This window comes from Macaca thibetana, chromosome 3, assembly GCF_024542745.1.
Source record: "Macaca thibetana thibetana isolate TM-01 chromosome 3, ASM2454274v1, whole genome shotgun sequence".
NCBI lineage: Eukaryota > Metazoa > Chordata > Mammalia > Primates > Cercopithecidae > Macaca > Macaca thibetana.
In genome coordinates, this window is record NC_065580.1 from 145,332,395 (window position 1) to 145,345,406 (window position 13,012).

Below are 13,012 nucleotides of genomic sequence, written 5' to 3' on the forward strand. Positions count from 1 at the left end.
AGTGTAGTGGCCGGATCTCAGGTCTGCAAGCTCCACCTCCCGGGTCTACGCCATTCTCCTGCCTCAGCCTCCCCAGTAGCTGGGACTTCAGGCGCCCACCACCTCGCCCGGCTAGTTTTTTGTATTTTTCAGTAGAGACAGGGTTTCACCATGTTAGCCAGGCTGGTCTCGATCTCCTGACCTCGTGATCCGCCTGTCTCGGCCTCCCAAAGTGCTGGGATTACAGGCTTGAGCCACCGCGCCTGGTCTAACTTGAACATTTCAACACCCAACATACTATTAGAAAACTCAGGCCTGGCATGGTGGCTAACACTTTGAGAGGCCAAGGCAGGAAGATTACTTGAGCTCAGGAGCTCAAGACCAGCCAGGGAAACAGAGTGAGACCTTGTCTCTACCAGGAAAAGGAAAAGAAAGGCCGGGCGCGGTGGCTCAAGCCTGTAATCCCAGCACTTTGGGAGGCCGAGACGGGCGGATCACGAGGTCAGGAGATCGAGACCATCCTGGCTAATATGGTGAAACTCCGTCTCTACTAAAAATACAAAAAACTAGCCGGGCAAGGTGGTGGGCGCCTGTAGTCCCAGCTACTCGGGAGGCTGAGGCAGGAGAATGGCGTAAACCCGGGAGGCGGAGCTTGCAGTGAGCTGAGATCCGGCCACTGCACTCCAGCCTGGGCGACAGAGCGAGACTCCGTCTCAAAAAAAAAAAAAAAAAAAAAAAGGAAAAGAAAAAAGAAAAAAAGAAAATAAAAGAAGTCAAAGATGTGGCTCCTTTTATCCCATGCATGGGGATTATACTTAGACTAAAATGAACATTGAGATCCCTAGGGATAAAGGTCTTAAAAATCCTGAAGAAAGCTTGCCCTCTACTTTTAACTAATCTAGACTTCTGCTTCATTTCTGACTAAAAGGTAGACTAACTCATTGCTATTTCAAACTACCAGAACCAAACTATGAACTCTCACCTAATATATAAGATGGAATAGTTGCAATTATTTTAAACTTCAATTTAGTATTAACTGATCTTTTAACATAAACACTTACTTTGTCAACCCACAAGAGTGTAATCTTCGGCCTCTCATCCACACGTCTTGAGTAAGCTGTTAACATTTTGCTTAAGAAGGATGTTGATAATACCTGGTGAGTCATAGTGCACAGTAAGCATGAGGGCTGTTTTAAAATAACAAAGAAATCAGTCCACTCAAGACCTTTAATAAAGACTTTTTTAACTCACTCTTGTGGGTTGACAAAATAAGACTTGGTGGTCAGTGTCCTCCCAATTGTGGGGTAGGGGCGAGGCTAGAATGGTAAAATGCTCAGAAGAAACCGGTGAAGAAGACGACTTCTGAAATAATAAATTGTACTATTCCATAGCGGAGGCCTTTTTGGACGGGTATTGTGTGATGGACTTAGTAAGTACTTTCTCGAACAATGTCGGGTCATCATTGATACATAGTTAACATATTAGTTAGGAGGCCTAGTATTAATAGGGTGTTGGAATAAAAGTGAAATCATATAATTAAACCAGATGTTATTAGGAGGGCTGAGAAGGCTTCTGTTAGTGGTCAGGGACTAGGTTTAACTATGTGGTAGGCATGGAATTGGTGGGTCATTAGGTGTTGTCGTGTAGGTAGAGGCTAACTAAGAGTGTGAAGACATAGGCTTGAATTAGAGCGACGGCAATTTCCAGAATGCTTAAGAGTACTAGGAGTGTGAAGATAATTGAGGTGGTAGAGGGGCTAACAGTTGATAATGCTAATGCAGTGCTTCCAATTAGGTGCATGAGTAAATGACCTGCTGTGATGTTGGCAGTAAGCGTACAGCTAAGGCCACTGGTTGAATAAATAAGCTAATGGTTTCAATGATGACTAATATGGGGATATGGGGTGTGGGTGTACCTTGTGGTAGAAAGTGAGCTAGAGAGTTTTTAGTTTTAAAATGAAATCCTATGATTACTGTGCCTGCTCATAGGGGGATTGCTATAGCTAAATTTATGGATAATTGGGTGGTTGGTGTAAATGAGTGAGGTAGAAGTCCAAGAAGGTTGGTTATAGTGATAAAGATAATTAGGGATATTAGTATGAGGGATCAGGTTTGCCCTTTGGTATTGTGAATTGCTATTATTTGCTTTAGGGCAAGTGGAGTTAGTTTTTGTTGAACGGTAACTAGCCGGTTGTTAATAAGGTGGTTGGAAGTTGGAAATAGTAAGGAGGGAAATAGAATAATAGGTACTGCAGCAGGCAGGCTTAGAATTGTTGGGGCGATGAATTTGGTAAATAGATTTTCATTCATTTTGATTGTCAAGGGCTGTTGTAGTTTTGTGTGTTAATTTTTTGTGAGGAGGATAAGTGGTAATTTGTGTTTAGTAATTTTAGTTGTATGATGAGGAGTATAGATGTGATGATGGTTGGTCATGTAGTTGTATTTAGTTGGGGCATTTCACAGTAGAGAGGGGTTGCTTCTCTCGGTCTTTAACTTAAAAGGTTAATGCTGGGGCAGCTATACAGTGGGTCTGTAGAGATATTTTGTAAAGATTTATGGGTGGGGTGTGTTAGAGGCATAGAGTGGAGTGTGGTGGGTCTATAGAGTAAATACGGGTCCTATTTCAAAAGCTTTTAGTGGAATTAGTTCTACGACGATGGGTATAAAGCTGTGGTTGGCACCGCAGATTTCTGAGCATTGTCTGTAGTAGACGCCTGGTCGTATGGCGGTAAAGGTAGTTTGGTTTAAGTATCCGGGGACTGCGTCTGTTTTTAACGCTAGTGTAGGAAGGGTTCATGAGTGTAGGATGTCCTGAGATGTAATTATTATACGAACAGGAGCTTCAATTGGAAGAACTACTCGGTTGTCAACTTCGAGGAGCTGAAGGTCTCCTGGGTTTAAAAATAATGGTGGGAGTATATAAGAGTTAAAGATTATCCCTCCATAATCTGTGTATTCGTGGGTTCAGTATCATTGGTGTCTGATTGATTTGATAGTAAAAGAGGGTTATTGATTTCGTCTGTCAAATAGAGGCTGTGTAAGGATGGGAGAGCGATTAAGACTAAAATGATAGCGGGTAGGATGGTTCAAATGGTTTCTATTTCTTGGGCATCTGTGATATTGGTGTTGGTAAGTTTTGTTGTGAGTGTTAGGGAGAGGACATATAAAACTAGAAAGCTAATTAAGAAAATTATTATAAGAGCGTGGTCGTGAATGAAAGGTGATTAGTTCCTCTATAATAGGGGATGTGGCGTCTTGAAGACCTAGTTGAACTGGGTGAGCCATTAAGATATACAGGATTCAACCTATAATTTAACTTTGACAAAGTTATGAAATAGTTTTTCTAATACCTTATTGAAAAAGTTATAGGGGTTATAGGGTTGGCTTGAAACCAGTTTTAGGAGGTTCTATTCCTTCCTTTTTCATCTAGGTTTTTTTTGTTTTGTTTTGTTTTGTTTTTTCTTTTTGAGACGGCGTCTGGCTCTGTCGTCCAGGCTGGAGTGCAGTGGCCGGATCTCAGCTCACTGCAAGCTCCGCCTCCCGGGTTTACGCCATTCTCCTGCCTCAGCCTCCCGAGTAGCTGGGACTACAGGCGCCCGCCACCTCGCCCGGCTAGTTTTTTTTTTTTTTTTTTTTTTTTTTTTTTTTTTTTGTATTTTTTAGTAGAGACGGGGTTTCACCATGTTAGCCAGGATGGTCTCGATCTCCTGACCTCGTGATTCGCCCGTCTCGGCCTCCCAAAATGCTGGGATTACAGGCTTGAGCCACCGCGCCCGGCCGTCATCTAGGTTTTATGTAGGTTGGCTCTTCAAATGTATGGTAGGGTGGGGGACAGCCGTGCAACCACTCTAAGTTAGTAGAGGGTTGTTCGATTAGTAAGACTTTATGTTTTGAGGCAAAAGCTTCTCAGGTTATATAGATTATTAATATTACTGCTACTAGGGAAATGAAGGAGCCCATAGATGATAGAATGTTTCATGTGGTATATGCATCAGGGTAGTCGAAATAGCGTCGGGGTATTCCAGATAAGCCGAGAAAATGCTGTGGAAAAAAAAGTTAAATTTACGCCTATAAATATAATGGCAAAATGGGCTCTGGCATAAGCTTGGTCTAGTGTGTAGCCTGAAAATAGGGGAATCCGTGGATAAAACCTTCTGTAATAGCGAATACAGCTCCTATTGATAGGACATAGTGAAAGTGGGCTACAACATAGTACGTGTCATGTAATACAATGTCTAATGATGACTTTGCTAATACAATGCCCGTTAAGCCTCCCACTGTGAAGAGAAAAATAAAGCCTAGGGCCCAAAGTATTGCGGGGGGATCATTTGGTATTGCTTCCGTGGAGTGCAGCAAGTCAGCTAAAAACTTTAACACCGGTGGGGATAGCAATAACTATAGTGGCAGAGGTGAAGTAGGCTCGTGTATCTACCTCTGTACACACTGTGAACATGTGATGGGCTCATACAATAAAGCCTAAGAATCCAATTGATATCATGGCTCAGACTATGCCCATATAGTCAAATTGTTCTTTTTTTCCGGAGTAGTATGTTACAATATAAGAGATGATCCCGAACCCTGGTAGAGTGAGGATATAGACTTCGGGGTGACCAAAGAATCAGACTAGGAAAATGAAAAAGATGTATCAAAATGCAGAAGCTAAGGTGAGTAAATCCACTGAAAACTGTGTAGAAGAGAGGATATGTCAACTCCAAGGTGAAAATCCGTGGCTTGAGCAGCAACTAGATGATGTTCATCAGAAAGATAATCAGAGAGAGATAGAGATTAATAGTCAAGAGTAGTTTCTGTCTCTCCTCTCATTTTTTTTTGTTGTTGTTGTTTTCATATGGCTTTTTTCCCCTGAAAAGTCTCATGTAGATAACCTGATCTGTGAATTTTTTTCACTAAGTATTTTTGAACTTTTTTAATTAATAAAGTGATCTTGTTATAAGATTAACTTGTCAGAATTTCCCTAAATAGAAATATTAACTATTTTAATTTATTTTTCGGTAGATCACAACCTAAACCCAAAGTGTCAAGTGGTACTGCTACTCTGGGCACAATCATTTTTGACGGTGATCTTTAGTATTATCATTAGAAAGCCTCTTTGTGTAACATTTTCAAGATGTTACAGAAAGGCGTCCTTGTGAAATAGGGAATGATTATCACAGGAATTTAAAGAAGCGTAATTCACAAAGTCGTTAGAAAATAACACCTTGTTCAGCCTGAAGAGGTGTGCGGAAGGCAGAAAGAACAAGCCCCACTTCCAGTGCCTTGGTCACAGTGTTGGGGGCTAATTGCCTTCAGAGACGCTTTAGTTGTTTTTGATCCCCAACCAATCTAGTTCTCCTCTAGGGGTTGTGGCTCTGAATTATTCCTCAGTGCCAAATGTTTAATTGTTCCTAGATAATGGGTGAAATGTACCATTCACCCTTGTGAAGCCTGAAACTGGTTTACTGAACGCAAGTATTCCTAGATTTTTTTCTGTCCATTTTAGCTTTCTTAACCTATGTTAAGGAGTGCAATGTGACGTTTTGATAAAATTATTTCTAGTGAAGTGGTTCTTATAATCAAGCAAATCAACATATTCATTGTCCCATGCTGTTACCCTTTAAATACAAGTATTTCTAATGGAATCTTCAGAATCTTACAAATAGAGCCGTTTTAGAAGGCAGCAAGTTTTGTCTTTGAGCCATACATCACTGATAGCCATTTGCCTTCCGTGTCTACTTTGTTTGAACTGCTTGTTTAGTATAAAACACCTTAGAAACACAGGTGCTCCTTTAGAACGATTTTAAAGTTATAATTCCTTACAACAGGTATGCCCTCACACATCCTCGGTGTGAAAGCTCTGTTTAGTGGGTTATTTGGTTTACTCTCAGGGCAAGTTTTTAAAAACTGCAAGTCATTAAGAATCATTTAAGGAAAAATGAAACACTAAGCCTTTGTCTTTGCTATCTTTACAGATCGAATAAGAAAAGAGCAATGATCAGCACCAAGCTCCTTATGGAGAAAGAACGGGTGAAATATTTTCTCAGCACTCTTCCTACAAGGTGAGACCCAGAGTCACCTTGTGTTGAAAATCTTTCTAGTATAGGACTCAACGGAAAATAGATTCCCCAGCTGCCCGTAAGAATTCCTACTTCCAACCCACAGACTTCAAATGACTGCAAGAACGACTTGACTGAGGTTAGTTATATGACCGTTTCTCTTTTGGGTTACACTTCTCTAATATAATCCTTGTTTTTAATTTGGTGGAATACTGAGTTGTTCTGTTGACTTATGCATGTTAAGTAAAGATCATAATTAGCTCTGTTAACACAGAAAGGAAATGGGAATTTTATATTTTTTAATTCCCTGGAGCTCTCATTTTCAAGAGATATCCATTTGCTAACTTTATTCAACAAATCTGACTCAACTGACATGTTTAAAATGTCTTTAAAAGCTGCATTTAAGTTAGGTTTTAGAAATTGCATGTTATTGCCTGATAACTGATGATATACTTTGAGATGTTTTGGTTTACTCTCTATTTGACTGTAGTTTAGCTGTGGTTCATACCACATTTTTTTTTCTTTTTTCTTTTGAGGCAGTGTCTCACTCCACCGCCCAGGCTGGAGTGTTGTGGTGCCATCTCGGCTCACTGCAACCTCCACCTCCCAGGTTCAAGCAATTCTCCTGCCTCAGCCTCCCGAGTAGCTGAGACTACAGGCATCCGCTCTTACACTTGACTGAGGTTTGTGTTTTTAGTAGAAACAGGGTTTCACCATCTTGAGCAGGCTGTTCTCGAACTCCTGACCTTGTGATCTGCCTGCTACAGCCTCCCACAGCGCTGGGATTACAGGCATGAGTCACCGTGCCTGGCTTATGTCACTTTTAAAGTTTCTTTGCAGTGGCCGGGCATGGTGGCTCATGCCTGTAATCCCAGCACTTTGGGAGGCCAAGGCAGGTGTGTCATGAGGTCAGGAGTTCAAGACCAGCCTGGCCAAGTTGGTGAAACTCCATCTCTACTAAAAGTTCAAAAAAAAAAAATTTTCCGCGTGTGGTGGTGGGCACCTGTAATCCCAGGTACTAGGGAGGCTGAGAGAGAGAATTGCTTGAATCTGGGAGGCAGAGGTTGCAGTGAGCTGAGATTGCACCATTGCACTCCAGCCTGGGTGACAGAGCGAGACTCCATCTTGAAAGTAAAAAAAATATTTAAAGTTTATTTGCACCATCTCAACTCTTCCCACCCACAATCACAACTGAATTATTGGCATCCAAGCACTTTAGCCCACATATGGATGTTTATTATATAGTAGAATCCAAAATAATTGCATTTTATGAATTACATGAAACACTAAAAAGTTCATTTCCATTTTTATGTGAAAAGCTTTGTGCTTGGCCGGGCGCGGTGGCTCACACTTCTAATGCCAACATTTTGGGATGCCAAGGCAGGTGGATCACTTGAGGTCAGCAGTTTGAGACCAGCCTGGCCAACATGATGAAACCCATCTCTACTAAAAATACAAAAATTAGCAAAGCATATTGGCAGGCATGTGTAATCTCAGATACTCAGGAGGCTGAGGCCAGAGAATCGCTTGAACCCAGGAGACAGAGGTTGCTGTGAGCCAACCTGTGGTGAAGTGACATCTGTGTTCAAGTGTAGAAAGGGCCCAATCTGGTCGATGAAGCACACGGCCAGCTTCTGGGTGGTGCGGGCACAGTGCCACAGCTTTTGTCACTTCCTGATGTGCCCCACCAGCACTGAAGAGACAGCCTGGAGACGGGACAAGAGGAAGGCTGAGATGGTGAGTGCCAGACTCTCCCTGGCCCTGAGCCTAACCCCAGGGTGACACTCAACCTTTGGGAGTGGGAGAGCAAGATGGACAGTTTCAAGTGCTTCACTAAGAAGGTGGACAACAGGGCACTCAGCTCATCTTCACAGCCAATGAGTTGACATACAAGCAGGTGATAATGACAGGCTTTAAGAAAGAGCATCGGAAGGTGGCCAGTTCGTCTTCAAGCTTCAGCCAGTCCTTGGAGCTGGACCACGCCACCCACTTCACCACAGATGCCTTACACACTGTCAGTGAGCGTTTTGCCAATCATTCCAGGCAGGACCTGGACCCAGTCATGGACCTGTTAGTGCTGTCTCAGGGACACCAGGCAACATCCTGAACTTCATCCATGTACACAAGGAAGCTCTTACCAAAGTCACAGAGAGCAGGCAACACGTGGCAGAAGAGAAGATAGAGGTGCGGAGGCTGATGACGTCAGAATCACAGGAACAGCATTTATTTCGCTACTTCAGTGGAAATTCGCTGCTTCCATCCAATTTGAATGAGAGACATGAAATCACGGATGCAGCATTTCTTGCAAAAGAGAGACTATTTTTTTAAAAAGTCACCCAGGATTTGATAGATTTGAATGACTAGATATTTGATTGTGGACTGTTTCCAGTTCAAGGATACTTTCTACAGCAGAATAATAACACTAACAAAGAGCTAGTGCCAGCTATCGGTGGTAGTGCCAGGATGGTTTTGTGCTCAACTGAAATCCAGCTGAATACGGAACTGTGTAGGTAAGAGTTAATATGGTGGTAGAAGAGAAACAGTAGCAAACATGAACTAAGTCATGCTACGAACGCCTGCACTACCGTTGTACCTTTTGGAATGAATGAGAATGCCACTTTATTGCTTTTTGAAGTGTGAATATTGTAGTGTCTATGCTGTAGACCTCAAACCCTATAAAGAATCTCAAGGAAGTTGGCTGGATAAAGCCCGCTGTGGATGTCTTGATACTCAGAGATTGATGATACAATTCGAATATGTGTCCCCACGAAATCTCATATTTAATTATATTTCCTAATGTGGAAAGTGGATCCTGGTATAAGGTGATTGAATTATGAAGGCAAATTTCTCATGAATGGTTCGGCGCCATCCCCTTGTACCATCCTCACAATCATGAGTGACTTCTCGTGAGACCTGGTCACCGAAAACTCTGTCACCTCCCTACTCGCCGTGTTTTTCTTTTGCTATGTGAGACAACTCACTCTCTCTTTGCCTTGCATGAAGATTGAGAGATTTCTGAGGACTTCCTGAATTGGAAGCCACTGTGCTTTCTGTCCACCCTGCAGAGTCATGAGCCAATTAAACCTCTTTTTCAAAATAAATCATACAGAAAATGGCCAATGAGGATTGGAGCACTGCTGTAAAGCTACCTGGGAATGTGGAAGCAACTTTGGAACCAGGTACTGGGCAGAGGTTGGAAGAGTTTGGAGGCCTCAAAAAAAGAAAGATAGACGAGAAAATTTTTGGAGTGTCTTAGGGACTGGTTAAGTGGTTGTGACAAAATTCCTGACAGAAACATGGACAGCGAAGGCCAGGCTGAGGAGGTCTCAGATAGAAATAAACTTTCTGGAAAATGTCTTCCTTTTGGATATGGAAAGCTTCCACCATGCCTGTACCATCATTATACCTTAGAAGGAGTGAACTTGCTTTTTATATCAGAGGCTCATAGGCGAAAGAGGCTGTAACCTTGACTCAGATGAGGCCTTGGACTTTGTAACTTTGAGTTAATGCTGAAATGAGTTAAGACTCATGCTGGCAAGGCATGACCGTATTTTGCAATGTGAGAAGGACATGACGTTCGTGGGGTCAGGGACAGAATAATATGGTTTGTCTCTATGTCCCCATCAAAACCCATGTGGAATTTTACTCCACATGGGGAGGCCTAGGTGGAAAAAGGTTTAGTCATAAAAGGGTGAGGGGTGGATCCTTCATGAATGATAAAGCACCTTGACGCTGTCCTCCTGATGGTGAGTGAGTTCTCACGAGATCTGGTTGTCTAGAAGGCTGTGGAACCTCTTTCCTCACTCTGTCTTGCTCCTACTCCTGCATTAGGAGACAGCTCATTATCCCTTGGCTTTCTGGTATAATTAGGAGGCTTCCTGATTCCTCCCAGAAACAGGAAAGGCACTTTGCTTCCTTCACAGCTTGCAGAACCATGAGTCAATTAAATCTCTTTGGTTTGCAATAATACAGAAAATTAGAACTGCAGAGAGAGGTGTGAAATACCTTCAAGGCCTTTTTCCCTTTGTCTGGGCTATTAGCACAGGGCTTCTTGATATGCAAATTTCTGAAATCTTCTTGAATTTTTCCCCTTAAATGGGGTTTTGTGTTATTGCTACATAACCAACCTGCTATACAGATACCTGAAAAAGTAGAAGCAGGCTCAGTAGTGGCTAGCAAAGATTGGGTGGTTTTGGAGGCATTAGAGCATGACAGAAAGATGAGGAAGTGGGAGGGAGTGATTTAATCATGGATAGTGGGGTGGGTGTAGAAGGAAAAATGGGGGGTGGTTACGGTGGGAAGGAGTAGATTGGCTCTGTAGGTTGGCTGAAGTGTGGTGGGTAGTAGTGTTATGCCCAGACCCTCTGTTCCCCAAAGAAGACCACCAGAGTCCAGAGTCAAAGCCAAGCGGCAAGGATCTTTACGACAAGTTCGAACTTGGTCCCTCCATTACACAGCATACAAGAGGGCCCCGAACAATGCGAGTGTTTGCTTTTTATAGCCCGAAAGTTACAGGGGAACAAAGGAATTCTTTTGGTTCCCGCGCTTTCAGTAAAACTTTGAACGGCTGCCTTCTTATCGGAGACTTTTCCAGGTGGTGTTTGTACTGGGCTCAGGAAGTTTGAGAGATATATGGCGATATGTGGTGGGATGGGAGGATGGGATGTGTTTGTACTGGGCTCAGGAAGTTTGAGAGATATATGGCGATATGTGGTGGGATGGGAGGATGGGATGTGTTTGTATTGGGCTTGTTTGTTTTGAGCCCGGGGCTGAGGAATGTGCCCGGCTCCTCTCATTCCCCCCTTCTTTTCAGGTATCTCTAGAGCCAATCTTGGGTCTTACAAGTCTGATTCTGTTTCAGCGTCTACAGGTTGGTATTGGGCTGTGAGGACCATGAGTTGTACAGTGTCAAATCTTTCTCTAACGAACCGCAAAATTCTGTTAACAACACAAGGTCCTACGGTAAGCAGAAATAGAAGACTCAGCAGGGGTCCAAGGAAGGGGGCTAACAGAGAAAACATAGATGAGTTCCACCATTGGTCTGCAGCTGAAGCAAACTGCCGTGTTCTTACTTCTGTGCTTAACTTGCGTAACTGTTGGACCCGGTCCTCCACAAGTCCTGATTCATTTATGTAGAAACAACAGTCTTCCTTTAGAAACATACACGTACCCCCTTTTTCAGCAGTGAGTAGGTCTAAGGCCCTCCGGTTCTGCAAGGTTACCTGTGCTAGGGACGTGAGCTGCCGCTGGAGGGAGGCAAGGGACTCAGCTGACTCCTCCATAACAATGGCAAATTGTTGGTACAGCTTGTTACTTTCTATGAGGGTGTGACCTAAGGCTCCCCCCGCCAGTCCGGCTGCCATGAAGGATGCGGTGAGGGAGATTCCTGCAATAAGGGGGAGAAATATGGCTCGTGCAGGTCTCGGTCTAGGGACTGGGTGAATAACAGCACTAGTCCAGTTACCGGTATACCCTAGGAACTCTCCGGCAGTAAGTAGAGTCAACTGGGGAACTAATGTGACAGGAAGACACAGTAGGTTGGTAACAGAGGGGCTTGATAGGTTTTTAGATAATGTTCCATTACACCAGAAGAATATGCCTGACAGAGCCCTTAAGGTGATATTAGGGGGCGTTGCAGTGATGCTGCAGAGGCTGGAATTAGTTCCTGAGAAACAGTAGGGAAACTTTTCTTGACTGGGGTTTAGGTATAGTGGCACGTTAGGGATAGGGGCATATGAGAGGTTTCGGTGGTTGTTAGCTTGGGCAGAGGTAGAGGATCCCCACGGCAGGGGGACAGCGGTTAGCGGTGGACGCCCTAGAGTGGCACACAGAAAGCAGCCAGACAGGCTGTGAAGTCCTGTAAAGTTAGCAAGTTCTAATCCTTCTTGCAATAATTTTAACCAGGAAAAAGGACATAAATCTTGTGTCAGGCGGTTTTCTTGTCACTGGATATTTCCATGGACCAGGGGCCGTACCTGCACTAGACCCCGCCACAGATAGAGGTGACTGCTAGGCCATGTGGAGGCGGAGGAGTAGTATACAGCCCCATGTTGAGGCGTGGTCCAGCGGGAGTTCCAGGGGTCTCTAACTATCCATGTATATGAAAGGTCTCCATCTTGTCTACGATGGAAGGGCCATCTGGGATCTATCTGTTCTTTTCCACCCCACCATTGGTATTTATGGACGATACAATAGTTATAAGGGCAGCCGGCACTTTGGTGCCACCAATAGTGCTTACAATTGTATTGAGTCTGATCATACTCGAAGCATATCATTGGTGCCACTGGTTTGGCTATTGGGAAATCGGTAAAATTTAGTAAAATTGGGCTATTGCACCCTGAGGAGGGGCAATCTGCACTGGCCACTAATTTCCCGGGCTTATGAGGTTGCCCAGGGTGGGTTTGGTTTTCATAAAGCCAGAATCTCCAGACAAAGGGATTAGGAGCTGGCTTTATGTTTTCCCCAGCGGCCACTAGGGCGACCAACATTAGAGTCAGACTACCTAACTGCATGTTTGCAGTGAGCTATGCTGTCGGCGCAGGGTGAGTTTTAAGGGGTTGTTCTTAGCTCTGTCCACAGTCCACGTGTCCGGTGCTTCAGCACGTGATTGGTCCCAGGAGGTCGGAGGTTGGGTCCACCGGCTTGACGTGGGTGTAGTGGATCCACGACGCGATGCCTTCTACCTTTAGGGCGGTGGGTGTGGTTAGGAGTACCTGGAGTGGTCCTTTCCACCTGGGTTCTAGGGTCTCTTGTCGGTGTCGCTTGACCAAGACCCAGTCTCCTGGCTGGTACGGATGGGGTGTCGGCGGGGGACCGGTCTCATATAGTTCCTTCAGCTTGGGCCAGATTTCTTGATGAATTTTCTGCAAGGCTTCTGCCGTGTTGTAGTCCCACGCCGGCCTGGTCAGAGGAAAGGTCGCGTTTATGAGGTCAGGGTTGGCAGTCAGTTGACCGTCATCCCCCGGGACCAGCTTTCTAGCTTCT

At 44.1% G+C, this 13,012-nt stretch overlaps 2 pseudogenes; both read right to left on the bottom strand.

The window, feature by feature from the left end:
* Positions 1–1,608: 1,608 nt before the first annotated feature.
* LOC126950521 (ATP synthase subunit a-like) lies at positions 1,609–2,288 on the bottom strand (annotated as a pseudogene).
* A 288-nt stretch (positions 2,289–2,576) lies between these two features.
* Positions 2,577–3,357, bottom strand: LOC126950520 (cytochrome c oxidase subunit 2-like; annotated as a pseudogene).
* Between the last annotated feature and the right edge of the window lie 9,655 nt (positions 3,358–13,012).